The sequence below is a fragment of the Dendrobates tinctorius genome, unplaced genomic scaffold, assembly GCF_039654945.1.
Source record: "Dendrobates tinctorius isolate UK_male_01 unplaced genomic scaffold, ASM3965494v1 ptg000098l, whole genome shotgun sequence".
Lineage (NCBI taxonomy): Eukaryota > Metazoa > Chordata > Amphibia > Anura > Dendrobatidae > Dendrobates > Dendrobates tinctorius.
In genome coordinates this window covers 31,962,883-31,977,964 of record NW_027361766.1, presented here as the reverse complement: position 1 = coordinate 31,977,964, position 15,082 = coordinate 31,962,883, and the positions used below count along the sequence as shown (strand labels likewise).

Genomic DNA, 15,082 nt, shown 5'->3' with positions numbered 1-15,082 from the left:
TTTAAGATTTATGCATCTGTTAATAAATCCTGCTCTTGTTTGAAGTTTGAAGGCTCTAACTTATTTGCATCTTATCAAACCTGCTAAATCTGCAGGGGGTTGAATACTACTTGTAGGCACTGTATATGGTACTGTAAAACAAGGTACAAGGTGTATATAGTATTGTGGAGAATTTGAATCTCCCTAGAGATTTTAGGAGGCTGAACTATTATCTCAGGCCCACTATAGATTACACCTCAATTTAACAGGCTGAAATTGGCTGGTGTATGACAAAGTACAAGGTGTGTATATAGTATTGGGGAGAATTGGAAGCTCCCTAGAGATTTTAGGAGGCTGACAATGATGCTCTCAGTCCAAGTATGGCAGCAGGCAGCCTAATAAGCAGGACTGTTGCACACAAAAGTGTGGAAAAATGAACGTTTGGTAACTGTGCAGAAAAGAGGAAGAAAAGTATTTTTGCTTTTAAAAAAGCAGTTTGCACAGCAGTGTGCAAACAGCAATGCAGCTATCAGGAAGCCTTATAAGGCAGTCTAATAACCAACAGAGCTGATGCACAAAAAATATAGCCTCCCCTGTCACTGCACACAAACTGTTGTGTTGTACAGTGGAAATCGCTACCAGCAGAAGCAGTTTTTTTGTTCTTCTTCCCTGCCTAACGCTCTTCCTTATTAGAATCAGCAGCTGCAACCTCTCCCTAATGCTAATATCGGCAGAAGTAAGATGGCAGTCGGCGTGCACGCCCATTTATAGCCCCTGTGACGCCACACAAAGCAAGCCAATCACTTGCATGCCCTTCTCAAAGATGGTGGTGACCGATGCCCATGTCATCGCGCTGCCCACAGTGTGCGTCCTCCATCATTGGCTGAAAAAGGGCGCTGAAAGCATCATTTGAAACGCGACTTTGGCGCTCTGGTCGCCGACCTCGTGGCCGACCTCACGCTATGGTTGGGTTTCGTTTCATGAAACCCGACTTCAGCGAAAGTCAGCGACTTATGAATTTGACCGACCCGTTTCGCTCAACTCTATAATAGAGGATTGGCATTAGGTTAGGTCCTGGAAAATGAGAATCGCCTTAATGTGGCTTCCAGGTACACATGAATTGCCCAATTTATGTGGTAAAAATTCTCAGTTTTTCATATTTCTAATGCAGTAATGCAATTCAATTTTCATATTTCATATTTGCATGCTATGGCGCTACAGAGTGCTGCCTTTTTTGCTTGAGTGTATATGAGTTGGTGACTCTAGGTAAGCATCTGTTCACACTTAGATTATGTTTGGATGTGACGGTCAGTTTTTTGAAATTTGTAGAGCACCACATAAAGACACCCCCACAGGCCACCTCAAAGCATGAGCATATCATTAACTCAAAATCGAAAATAAAGATTAAACAGCAACCACAAAATGGATTTCATTAACAAAGGTATCATTTTAATCAGTATAACGGCGCCGACCTGACCCTGTCTGTTGGTTACTGTGCACAATCCTGTTGACAGGTTCCCTTTAAAAATGCCAGAAAATTCCATACCAATACTCCAATATAGACAGATAGAAAATGACAGTGAACAGGAAATATGGAAATAAACTACCAATGTCAGCAAAGAGCTTCAATCATTTTCAGAAGCAATGGCTCAGAAATTGGTGTTGTAATGTTCAGCTCCAATAATCTGTAGAAAATCATGTCAGTGTCCCCCTCCCTCTTCCATTCCCTCACGCTCCTTGGAATCAAATGCCTTAAAAAATCATTATCGATTGACCAATGGACTCATTATCCATCATCTTTTGTACATAGGGTAAGTACTCCACGCCATCCATTAACACCATCTAGACCCCAGTCAGGCTGTGCAAGAGTTAAAGGCTACATGTTCACAGGAGTGATTTACATTGTACCGAGCTCATTTTTAACAGGATCCTATGTGGTTGGATTTGGAATAACGGCTATTAAAATAAATACCATAATCATTGCTTGTTTCAGCTTAGAACCCCAGACTTACTGAAATGTTCTCTCTCTGGGGATCCTTTCTGAACAAATAGTGAAAGAGTTTTGTTTTTTTTCTTAGGAAAAAACCTTATTATACTTAAAAAAAAAATAATGAGGGTTTTATTCAGTAAAATAAGAAACTAAGTGCTATATAAGAAGGATGCTTTGTAGTCTCCTGTGGCTTAATCAACAATGGGTTACATAAAAGCAGTTATCATGTTGTTATACTGGCATTAAATTGGTTGATTTGAAGTGAAGGAAATATGTGTATTAAAAAGAAGTGTAGAACTTGTATGCCTGGATAAGATTGTAATGCAATAGTGTTCTCTGTACCGGTACCATTATAGCGTTGTCTGAACGCAAGACGGTAATTTAATCTCTACCTTTAAAATACATGTTCAAACGATTAGAGTTATAATCACTGCTAGATAGATAGATAGATAGATAGATAGATAGATAGATATACGCTACACTTATTTACATTTACAGTGTTTGGAAAAAAATCTATTGAGGCACACCTCTTAATCATTAAAGCAGTTTTTCCAGGCAATATGAGAGTCTAAGGCCAGTTTGACGCTACGTGAAACACAACAGACCAACCGCCGGGTCTTCCGATGTGACAACTGTTTCATAGGACTGTGAAACTGGACTAACATTTGCACTGTTGCACAGCTAGGATTTCGCTCTGTCGCCTGCTCAAACGACATGAACACAGTGTAGAATTTGAGTACTGCCAATCATGTGCTGATTAGCTTCTAATCCACTTCGCTCTTGATAAAACATTGAGATAAGGAGGAAAAGTTGCCAGTCAGCACTTGACCTCCAGTATGCAAATTGCCTACATGTGATCACATGCCAATTGTTACAGCAGGCAACAAAGAGGAATAGTGACAGTGTGCATGTGGCACAATGCTGTCACCTTTATCCCCCAAAACCTGTTTTCACTTTCTTGACTGGGTCAAATTTTACAAATCTGACCAGTGTAATTTTACGTAGCAATAACTGTGGAACGCTTCTATGGATCCCACTGATTCTCAAACTTTTTTTCATGACTTTTTGTATTTCATGATAGTGGTAAAATATGTTCAATATGACTTACATTTACTTGTGAAAAAATCTGGAATTTGGTGAAAGCTTCCAAAATTTAGAAATGTATATGCTGCATGTGTACCAACTCAAACCAAGCTCAATTTTTGTGTTTTTTCTTTGTATTTTTACATTCTGTGCAAGCTGGGGTGTGGCCTCCCTCTCCTGAGCTGGAAATTGTATTTTAAGGCTTCCCCTGACTGGTGTCCAGTGGTTGGGTCCCGGTCCTTGTCTGCCCTTATTCACACAGACGTCAACTTTGACACATGATAAGGTTTTAATACTAGACAGTGTAGGACCACCCCGACCACAGAGTCACCTTGTCGATGGTGGGACGGCTTTTATGCTATGTTTGATCAAATACACTATTACTAAGAACTCTGTATGATTTAAATGCACTTTTGCTTTTTACTTATTTAATTATAGCAGAGTTTTTTTCATTTTGTCTTTTGTAGGTTTTGTATGCTTTTTGGCCATGTGAACATGCATTTATATGCTGCATGTGTACCAACTCAAACCAAGCTCAATTTCTGTGTTGTGTCTACTTTACATCAGTACAATTTTTGAAACATATTTTTTTTAAAGGAAGTTAGAAAGGCTAAAAGTGATTTCTCATTTTTACAACAAAATTTACAAAATCATTCTTATAGATACCACATCAGATCTGAAGTGACTTTGAGGGGTTTATGACAGAAAATAGCCAAAAGTGACCACACTCTAAAAACTGCACCCCTCAAGGTGCTCTAAACCACATTCAAGAAGTTTATTAACCCTTCAGGTGCTTCATAGGAATTAATGACATGTGGACGGACAAATGAACATTGAACTATTTTCACAAAAATTTTACTTTAGACCCAACTTTTTTTTATTTTCATAAGGGTAACAGAAGGAAATGGACTCCAAAATTTATTGTGCAATTTCTCCTGAGGGTTACAGGGCTCAGAAGGGAAGGCGTGCCATTTGACTTTTTGAATATAAAATTTGCTGAAATAATTAACAAACGCCATGTCACACTTGAAGAACCCCTGATATGTTTAAACAGTGGAAACCCCCAACAAGTGACCTGGATTTGGACACTAGACCCATCAAGGAACCTATCGAAATGCTTGGTGAGCACCTTGAACACCCCAGGTGCTTTACAATATTTTAGAACTTTGAGACATAAAAATAACACATTTTTCCGAACAAAAATCTTCATTTGGCCCAAATTATTGTATTTTCATACAGTTAACAAGAAAAAATGGACCAAAAAATTTGTTGTGCAATTTCTCCTGAGTATGTGGAAGAAAACTACAGTTTGGGCGCACAGTAGGGCTTGGAAGGAGTGCTAATAGACTCTTTGAATGCAAAATTTGCTGGAATAATTAGCAAAAGCCATGTCACACTTGGGGAGCCCCTGATGTGCCTAAACAGTGTAAACCCCTGACAATTGACTGCATTTTGGAAACTAGACCCCTCAAGGAGCTTATCTAGATGTGTGGTGAGCACCTTAAACCCCCATATGCTTTACAGAAGTTTAAAACATTGAGCCGTGAAAGTAAAAAAAAAAATCACATTTTTCCCACAAAAATATTATTTTAGCCCCATTTTTTTTTTATTTTCACAAGGGTAACATGAAAAAATGCACAGTGCAATTTGTTGAGAAATTTCTCTTGAGTACACCAATACCCAAAATCTGTTCGAAAACTACTGTTTGGATGCATGGCAAAGCTCGGAAGGGAAGGAGTGCCATTTGACTTTTTGAGGTCAAAATTGGCTGGAATAATTAGCAGAGGCCATGTCGCATTTGGAAAGCCCCTAATGTGCCTAAACAGTGGAAACCTCCCCCATAAGTGACCCTATTTTGGAAACTAGACCTCATAAGGAATGTATCTAACTGTGTGGTGAGCACTTGAATTCCCGGGTGCTTCACAGAAGTTTATAACTTTTCCCCACAAAAATTGTTCTTTTAGCTCCATATGTCCAAATTTTTTATTTTAACAATGTTAACAGGAGAAAATGGACAGTAAAATTTATTGGGCAAATTTTTCTGAGTACACCGCTATCCCATATGTGGTCGAAAACTACTTTTGAAGCACAGGACAAAGATCAGAAGGGAAAAAGGGCCATATTGGAGTTCAGATTTAGCTGGACTGGTTTGAGGGTGTCATGTCACTTTGGCAAAGTCCCTGAGGTGACAGAACAGCAGAACCCCCATAAGTAACCCCATTTTACAAAATATGCCTCTCAATGAATTCATCTAGAGTTGCAGTAATCATATTGACACAACAAATGTATCACAGAATTTTATACCATTGGGCTGTGAAGAGAAAATAATTACATTTTTACCATCAACATTTTGTTTTAACCCCAGATTTTACATTTTAATACCAGGAAATGGGTAAAAAAAATAGCAGAAAAATTTGTCCCACAATTTTTGCTGAATATAGAAATACCTCATATGTGGCTATACAGTACTGTTTAGCCATATGGAGGACGCCGGGAGCGATGGAGCGCTATTTGCATCCTGGAGCACAGGTTTCCATAGAATAGTTTATGGACTCCATATACAGAGCCCATAAGTGCTAGAAGAGCAGAATCACCCTCAAGTGACCCAATTTTGGAAATTATGCCCCTGTGGGAATTTTTCTACAGGTGAAGTGACGATTTTGACTCCATGGGTGTTTTCCAGAAACAAGCAGAAGTGGATGTTACGGAGTGAAAATTGCAAAATGTCATTGTTGTGCTCAGGATGTTGTAGCGCCCAGTGCGTGGTAGCACAGAATTTGCTGAATTTCTTTTGGGGGTTTCCAGAGCCTTTGTACCACCAGTAACATGCAAGTCCCTTGTATTTCCATTAACAGTTGACGGACCTGAGCTGCTTGCTTTTTTTGTGGATTGAACTGAAGCTTTTATTGGAACATTTTATATAATGTTTGGGATCACATTAATTCTACGCTCTACATTGATCACTTACTTTGGGATCTCCATCTAAATCTCTGAGTGACGTGATTCAGATTAAACCCCCGAGGGATTCATGCTCTATAAAGAGGCAGCAGTTACTTTGGACTTCTCTGGCCTCTGTTCAGTGTTGTAAATCTTTTTGGAAGTGCACAAAACTGTGGAAAACTGCGATTTTATGCTAACCTAAAAAGATGGACAGCGCCAGATCATATTAAAGACGCTTTTTTTTTGCAAAAACAAGTTTTTGCATCCCGATCTTTTGATAGCTATAATTTTTCCATATTTCAGCCGAAAGTGTCATTTGAGGGATTGTTTTTTGTGGGACAAGTTGACGGTTTTATTGCTACCATTTTCGATCATAGTTTATTGTTTAAAAGCGACAAAACATAAAAAAAACTATGTAAATGTGGTATCGCTGTAATCGTACTGACCCGAAGAGTAAAGCGCCTTATCAATGTTACCACACGTGGAAAGACATTAAAAAAATGTGCAATCTGTATTTAAACAAAATTTGACCGGTGAAAAAGTATGGGCACCCTTATCATTTTCTTGGTTTGAACAGTCCTAACTACTTTTTACTGACTTCCTGAAGCACTACATTGGTTTTGTAACCTCATTGAGCTTTGAACTTCATAGCCAGGTGTATCAAATCATGAGAAAAGGTATTTAAGGTGGCCACTTGCAAGTAGTTCTCCTATTTGATTCTCCTATGAAGAGTGGCATCATGGGCTCCTCAAAACAACTCTCAAATGATCTGAAAACAAAGATTATTCAACATAGCTTTTCAGGGGAAGGATACAAAAAGTTGTCTCAGAGATTTAACCTGTCAGTTTCCACTGTGAGGAACATAGTAAGGAAATGGAAGAACACAGGTACAGTTCTTGTTAAGCTCAGAAGTGGCAGGCCAAAAAAAATATCAGAAAGGCAGAGAAGAAGAATGGTGAGAACAGTCAAGGACAATCCACAGACCACCTCCAAAGACCTGCAGCATCATCTTGCTGCAGATGGTGTCACTGTGCATCGGTCAACAATACAGCGCACTTTGCACAAGGAGAAGCTGTATGGGAGAGTGATGCGAAAGAAGCCGTTTCTGCAAGCACACCACAAACAGAGTCGCCTGAGGTATGCAAAAGCACATTTGGACAAGCCAGTTACATTTTGGAAGAAGGTCCTGTGGACTGATGAAACAAAGATTGAGTTGTTTGGTCATACAAAAAGGCGTTATGCATGGAGGCTAAAAAACACAGCATTCCAAGAAAAACACTTGCTACCCACAGTAAAATTTGGTGGAGGTTCCATCATGCTTTGGGGCTGTGTGGCCAATGCCGGCACCGGGAATCTTGTTAAAGTTGAGGGTCGCATGGATTCAACTCAGTATCAGCAGATTCTTGACAATAATGTGCAAGAATCAGTGACAAAGTTGAAGTTACGCAGAGGATGGATATTTCAGCAAGACAATGATCCAAAACACTGCTCCAAATCTACTCAGGCATTCATGCAGAGGAATAATTACAATGTTCTGGAATGGCCATCCCAGTCCCCAGACCTGAATATCATTGAACATCTGTGGGATGATTTGAAGCGGGCTGTCCATGCTCGGCGACCATCAAACTTAACTGAACTGGAATTGTTTTGTAAACAGGAATGGTCACAAATACCTTCATCCAGGATCCAGGAACTCATTAATAGCTACAGGAAGTGACTAGAGGCTGTTATTTTTGCAAAAGGAGGATCTACGAAATATTAATGTCACTTTTATGTTGAGGTGCCCATACTTTTGCACCGGTCAAATTTTGTTTAAATGCAGATTGCACATTTTCTATTAGTACAATAAACCTCATTTGAAGCCAGAAATATAACTGAGTCCATCAGTTATTAGATATATGAAACTGAAATAGCTGTTGCAAAAACCAAAATTGTTATAAAGAAAAAAGGTTAACATTAATAGGGGTGCCCAAACTTTAACATATGACTGTATCTCGGACGAGACTCGCCAATGCAAGCCAATGGATGCGAGAAAAAAAAAACACACAGCACTCGCACCCTGCAAGTGCTGTCCAATTTTTACGCACTGGTGTCCTTTGAAAAGCAGGCAATTCATATGCGGCTACAGTAAAATCACACTGAGAGGTTAGAATACAATAGATAGAATAGATATATACACATAGAATACATACATATATATATATTTACACACACACACACACATATATATGTATTTATAATTTATATTACATAGATAGAAGAAAAGCCGGTAATTCAGCGGCCGTGGTAGTGTAAAATCACAGCAGGAGCCGACAGGATAGATGAGATGGATTACATATAGTAAATACATACAGAAGAGGTAGATATATAGATGTCAGTGACAAATGCAATTAGTACAGTGTGTGCAGCTTACTGTACATGTATTCAATTAATTAAAGATTATTTTTTGGAAAAAAATGGCATTGGCTCCCATGCAATTTTCGTAACCAGCAGAAGGTAAGCTGAAGGCTGGGGGTCAATGTTTATAGCCTGGGAAGGGGGTAATACCCATGGAGCTTCACAGGCTATTAATACCAGCTCACAGTTATATACTTAGCCTTTACTGGCTATTAGTATGGGGGACCCTAAAATAATGAGGTGGAGTCCCCCTATAATTAATAGCCAGCAAAGGCTATGCAGACAGCTGTGGGCTGATATTAATAGCCTAGAAAGGGGCCATGGATACTACCCCCCTGGCTAAAAACATCAGCTCTCAGCCACCCCAGAAAAGGAGCATCTCTAAGATGTGCCAATTCTGGCACTTAACATCTCTCTTCCCACTTGCCCTCTAGTGGTGGCATATGGGGTAATAATTGGAGGGGTTGATGTCACCTTTGTGACATCAAGTCCCGAGGCTAGTAATGGAGAGGCATCAATAAAACACCCCCATTACTAACCCAATAGTCAAATTGTATATAAAACAAAGACACCCAGTAAAAAATCCATTAAATTGAAATAAAGACACAGAAGACTCTTTTAATATTCTTAATTAAACCATACTTACGACCTCACCTAGTTCCTGCGAAGCCCTCGATCTCCTGTAATAAAAGTAAAAAAATAAACCAACCATATACCATACCTGTCCATCATTGTGTCCCACACAGTAATCCATATCTGGGGGGAAATACAGTTTTCAACCTTGACGGTGCCAAGATGGGACCACCCCAGATGAAAACCACTGGTCAATGAAGAGATGCTACAGCTTGGAAAACTGCATGGGAGCCCAGGTCATTTTTTCCCCGAAAAGATTATTTTATTAAATGCACACATATCCCATAATTTGCATACACACACTATACTAATTATATTGGTCACTGACATCTATATATCAAACTATTATGCATGTGTTTACTGTATGTAAACCATGTCTCCTATCCTGTTGGCTCCTGCATTGATTTTACATAAGCCGACAAATGAATTAATGGATAATTTTCTATCTATATCACTATGCAATATAAAGATATAATATATATATATATATATATATATATATATATATATATATATATATATATATATATATATATATATATATATATCTGTACCCGGCTGACCTCCTAGTGTGAACACGTGCAAGCTGCAAAAACTGTACAATACAGACAAAAAGAATACAGCAACACATGTGCATGAATCTAGGCCATGAGAAAACACAGCAAAACATTAAAATCATTCAATTTAGATAATAATCCTCAAAAATGTTTTTTTCAAAAAAAGTTTTTTAAACTTACAGTAAGATGAAAATTAAGGTTCACTTCTTAGTGCACAAATTGACCAATTCATGTAAGCCCATCAACCACGGCAAGGTGACCTCCCCCTGATGGGTCCCTTCTCTACCGTACATAAGCCACTTCTGGGCCACCAGCCTACAATTTTGGACAAACATGTCACTACCAGGCTAAGCATACAATTTATCGGCAGGTAGAGCTGATTGCTGTCACCTGCAAGGCCAATGGGAGGGGTGCAAGATCAGACTGGAGGCAGCTAGCACCAGCAACTAAATAGACAAAAAAAAACGACCAGCACCTCCTAGTGTGAACACGTGCAAGAATCCTCAAAAATATTTTTTTCAAATTTTTTTTTAAACTTACAGTAAGATGAAAATGAAGATTCTTAGTGCACAAATTGGCTAATTCATGTAAGCCATCAACCATGGCAAGGTGACCCCCCACACACTGCTCAAAAAATAAAGGGAACACTAAAATATCACATCCTAGATATCTCTGAATTAAATATTCCAGTTGCAAATTTTTATTTATTGCATAGTGGAATGTGTTCAGAACAATAAAACATAACAATTATCAGTGTAAATCAAAATGAATATCCCATAGAAGTCTAGGTTTGGAATGATACTCAAGATCAAAGTGGAAAATCAAATTACAGGCTGATCTAACTTCAGTGGAAATGCATCATGACAAGGAAAATTTTTTCAGTAGTATGTGTGGCCTCCACGTGCCTTTATGACCTTCCTACAATGCCTGGGCATGCTCCTGATGAGGCAGCAGATGGTCTCCTGAGGGATCTCCTCCAAGACCTGGACTAAAGCATCCGCCAACTCCTGGACAGTCTGTGGTGCAACGTGACGTTGGTGGATGGAGCGAGACATGATGTCCCAGATGTGCTCAATCGGATTCAGGTCTAGCATGGTGTAACAAGCTTGCTAGCTCTTGTGACCCGAATGTCCTCATGATGACATTGGGTCACCATGGTAACGATCAGGCCCCCACAATGACGACGCAGAGGCGTCGATCAGAGAGCAGAGGGAGCTCCCTCCCTCTGCCTACCTTCTAAATGCTGTGACCGAAAGCATGGTTCAGCATGGTTCTGCATAAGATGCTGCCAAAGTAACAAGTCATTTTTAAACAGCAGTAAAAAAGGCAGCAACACTTACCTGCCCAGGACTAAGAACAAATGCACTGCAGGGTGCAGCCATCCCATAAAGCAAGATGTTAGCAACACAAGTGCAAAATACCAGATTAACAGCCACTCTCCAGCTACCCATTCCTGGAGGGGGTGACTGCCCAGTATAAAATTGCACAATAAAGGCCCGCATAGGCCGCCGTTCACACAAGGGAACTACACAGGGTCTGGCTCACAGCCTATTAGTCACGCCCCTACTATTCGAATAGGCGGGCTGGTTTTGCAAGCGTTCAGAGCAGAAGGCTCTGCAGAGCCAACCTGTGTGAAGCAACCCAGAGACAAGCTGAGCCAACAGGCCTGGCACCCCTCAACATACACGGCAGTGCAGCCGCCTAAGGCAACCGGTCCCGGTTATGGACGATCTTGTTTTCCCAGCTTTGATACCAAGGATATCTTTGAGTTCCAGTTGTAAGTTGTTTTTTTTAACATTAACCCCTTCATGACCAAGCCTATATTGACCTTAATGACCTGGCCATTTTTTGCAATTCTGACCAGTGTCCCTTTATGAGGTAATAACTCAGGAATGCTTCAACAGATCCTAGCGATTCTGAGAATGTTTTTTCATGACATATTGGGCTTCATGTTAGTGGTAAATTTAGGCTGATAATTTTTGCGTTTATTTGTGAAAAAATCAGAAATTTGGCAAAAATTTAGAAAATTTTGCAATTTTCAAATTTTGAATTTTTATTCTGTTAAACCAGAGTTATGTGACACATACTAAATAACATTTCCCATATGTCTACTTTACAACAGCACAATTTTGGAAACAACTGTTTTTTTTGGAGACCTTGAGTCTTCCTTAGTGGCTTTGCTATTTAGTTTAGTGTAGGGACCCGTAAGCGTGAGGAACTTTGGCACAGTTTACGAGCTCAAGTATTTTGGCCAAAATATCAGCTAATACCTCACTAATTGTGTACTTTTTGCACTATATTAATTTTCAGGGTGCAGCCAAGCCCAAACACGTTTGGTCTCGTATGAGGGGTGTTCACACTGGGATGCATTGAGGATGTGCTGGCCAGCCCACCTACTCGAATAGTAGGGGCGTGATTAGGCTGTGAGCCAGACACTGTGTAGTTCCCCTGTGTGAACAGCGCCCTATGTGGGCCTTTATTGTGCAATTTTATACTGGGCAGTCACCCCCTCCAGTAATGGGTATGTTGCTAACATCTTGCTTTATGGGCTGGCTGCACCCTGCAGTGCATTTGTTCTTAGACCTGGGCAGGTAAGTGTTGCTGCCTTTTTTTCTGCTGTTTAAAAATGAAATTTTGGAGACCTTGAGTCTTCCTTAGTGGCTTTGCTATTTAGTCCAAAGTAAAAAGTCAGTTTGTGAATTGTTTTAATTCCTAAGTATTCCAGATTATGAGAGTGGAAGTATTTAGTGGCAGACCAAGGACACAGTTCTAAACCTTTCCTGGTATTAATATTATCAGAAATATTGAATGGAATGACCACACATGGTTAAATCACCAAGCTTCAGATGAAGTTGTGGCAATCACACCTCCACTGGACTTTGAAGCAGTGGAAATGTGTACTATGGAATGACAAATCACACTTTACTATCTGGCAGTCTGATGGACAAGTCTGGGTTTTGCAAATGTTAGGGATCTAAAGGATATTATCTCTCCTTCTAGATTGTGACATGCCTGACATGCCAGTGTGAGGAGACTTATAGGCGATACAATGCTGCTCTAGTAAATTAAATATACAAATTGTCAATTCAGAGAAGAGAGTCTCCATTTTCTGGCAGGTCAGGCACTTTCCTTTTACAACAGACCTCTCATCCAGCCAAATCAGATAATTTGCTTTGTACTGATGAAGGTAAAACACACTTAATCATATTTTTGCAAGTAGAGCATACGGTTTTGCTTTTTATCATATGTCATATGGCATGTGTGACATGCATGCTTCAAAAGCATCCAGCAACTAGAGGGGTTAACACAGTCACAGGAGACAGGGAGTTGTTAGCAGAGTCCCAGGGGGATTGTGGGAAACTTGTTTACTATTCTGGCAGCAGGAAGGGACTTGTAGTGTTTGTCTGTGATCTGTCTCAAAAACCTTCAGGCAAGTGACTGAGAGGGGTACAGTATTCCAGTACAGAGTGGAGATGGGGTAACTCCTCGACTGCTAGCTGAGTAAGTCTATAAGGAGCAGGAAGATAAGAACTCTAAAGGAGGCTTCACACATAGCGATATCGCTAGCAATATTGCTAAAGCGTCACCGATTTTGTGACGCAGAAACGATATTGCTAGCAATATCGCTATATGTGACACTTACCTCCGACCGGCTCCCCCGCTGGCTATCGTTGATCGCGCGAGAACGTCCTGGGCCGTTTCTCGGCAGCGGCTTCTTGCTGTGCTTCCTGCTGGTGCTGACGAGCGACGCGTGGATGCGGGCGGGAGGACGTCTTCATCACCGCGTCTGACAGGTAAGTAACGACCGCCAACTGCCGCTGCATCGCTGGTGAGATTTGCCTGTTTGGCAGCTCACTAGTGACCATTTAGTGATGCACCAGCGATCCTGACCGGGTCGTATCATTGTCGGGATCGCTGGTGCATCGCTAAATGTAACGGGACCCTTAGGAATCATGTCCCAGGGATAATCTCCCTCAGCAAACCCTCCCCCTCCTCCATTACATTGTGCTAAAAGGAATGCTGTGTACTGCTGTGCTTTTGCAAAGAGTCTTGATCTGTGCTACACTGTGCTATCAAAAGAGACTGTTAGTCAATGTGCCTCTAATAAGAAGCTGTACTGTTTATGAAGCCTGTGCTTAAGAGACTTGAATTGTTCTGAATGTGCTGTGACATTAAACTGTTCATGAGGACTCTATCAATTGTATCTGTGTGAGCAAGTGGATCCATCTTGCGCCTGAGGAAGCTGCAGTACATGGTCGCCCTGAGTAACGGTTCCCCCAAAGTTCCAAAGAATTCATGAGACCTGTTCCGTCCCTATCTGAACCTAGCGGCATGCATGCAACACATGACTCATAAAAGGGTCGATATTGATATTTAGGATTACTACTTCCAATATATAGCACTAGACTTCAAGCTCTCCTTTCTGAAGAGATAATTTGCAAATGCAAGAGAGAGGATGTTACCTGCCTGATTGCATTGTGCCAACTGTAAAGTTTGGCAGAGGAATGGGCTTGTTTTCAGTGGTTGGAATAGTCCTCTATCAGTGAAGTAAAATCTTAATACTTCAGAATATTAAGATATTTTGGACGATTACATATTTCCAACTTTGTGGGAAAGGGGAATAATGTCTTGTCCTTGGGAATCCTACTGCTGGGATCCCAACATTTACTAAAATTGGGGTCCTTATTTCATGTAATCCCTCACTTTCTCTGTTAATAAATCATTATAGTTGGACATGTGCAATGACGCTCCATTGTTTCTCTGAGGGACTGCCTGAAATAGATCGGTGCTGTACTTATTCATTTCTGTCAGTCATAGACAATGAATGGAGGTGCATTGCCATCCCTAACCATGCCTGTTCTAATTATTGTGGGAGATGTCTGCTCTAGTGATTGTGAGGAAACAGTTGTAAGGTGCACAAAGTGGTAGTCATGGACGAGGAGCTGTTGTGTTTCTACATCCTGGCACATCACAAGTAAATAGTGTCCAATTTACCTTATGCAGTGGGTATAAGTTATTACACTCACGGTTTGGCCGGAATCCTCCGCTGACTCCATGATCAGGAACACCCGCATATTGAACAGGAGATGCTTGATCCTTTTCAGTTTATCTTTACTGAACAGTCCTAACGCCATCCTATTGACAGCACAATACGATGATACATTCACATTCTTTTCAGAGTTATCCCTTGTCTGGCAGTCTTGGCAGCTCTCATGGGTTCCAACCTGCCTTTCTGAAACGGTTCCCGTTTATTCCCTTCTGGAAAGTGATTAATGCACGCTCCTCTGTACCTAATTCGGGCCATATGTTCTGGATGTCCCAGGAAGGTCCACTTAAGTTTGTGGTTAGCACTGCAGTCTGGCAACTCTGGGGTCCTTGGTTCAAATCTCATGAAGGACAACATCTGCAAGCAGTTTGTATGTTCTCCCCGTGTTTGCGTGGGTTTCCTACAGGTTCTCTTGATTTCCTCCCACCATCCAAAGACATACTGAAAGGGAATCTA

At 40.6% G+C, this 15,082-nt stretch overlaps 1 long non-coding RNA gene across 3 annotated transcripts in view; it reads right to left on the bottom strand.

Moving 5' to 3' along the window:
• LOC141099199 (uncharacterized) overlaps positions 1-15,082 on the bottom strand; it is a 93,830-nt gene that overhangs the window by 28,786 nt on the left and 49,962 nt on the right. Inside the window, exon 3 of one of the 3 annotated variants that reach the window (XR_012234449.1) lies at positions 14,607-15,067. The exons of the other annotated variants lie outside the window; for them this stretch is intronic. This is a non-coding gene — a long non-coding RNA (uncharacterized lncRNA). The remainder of the gene's footprint in view (positions 1-14,606; positions 15,068-15,082) is intronic. 3 annotated transcript variants of the gene reach the window in all.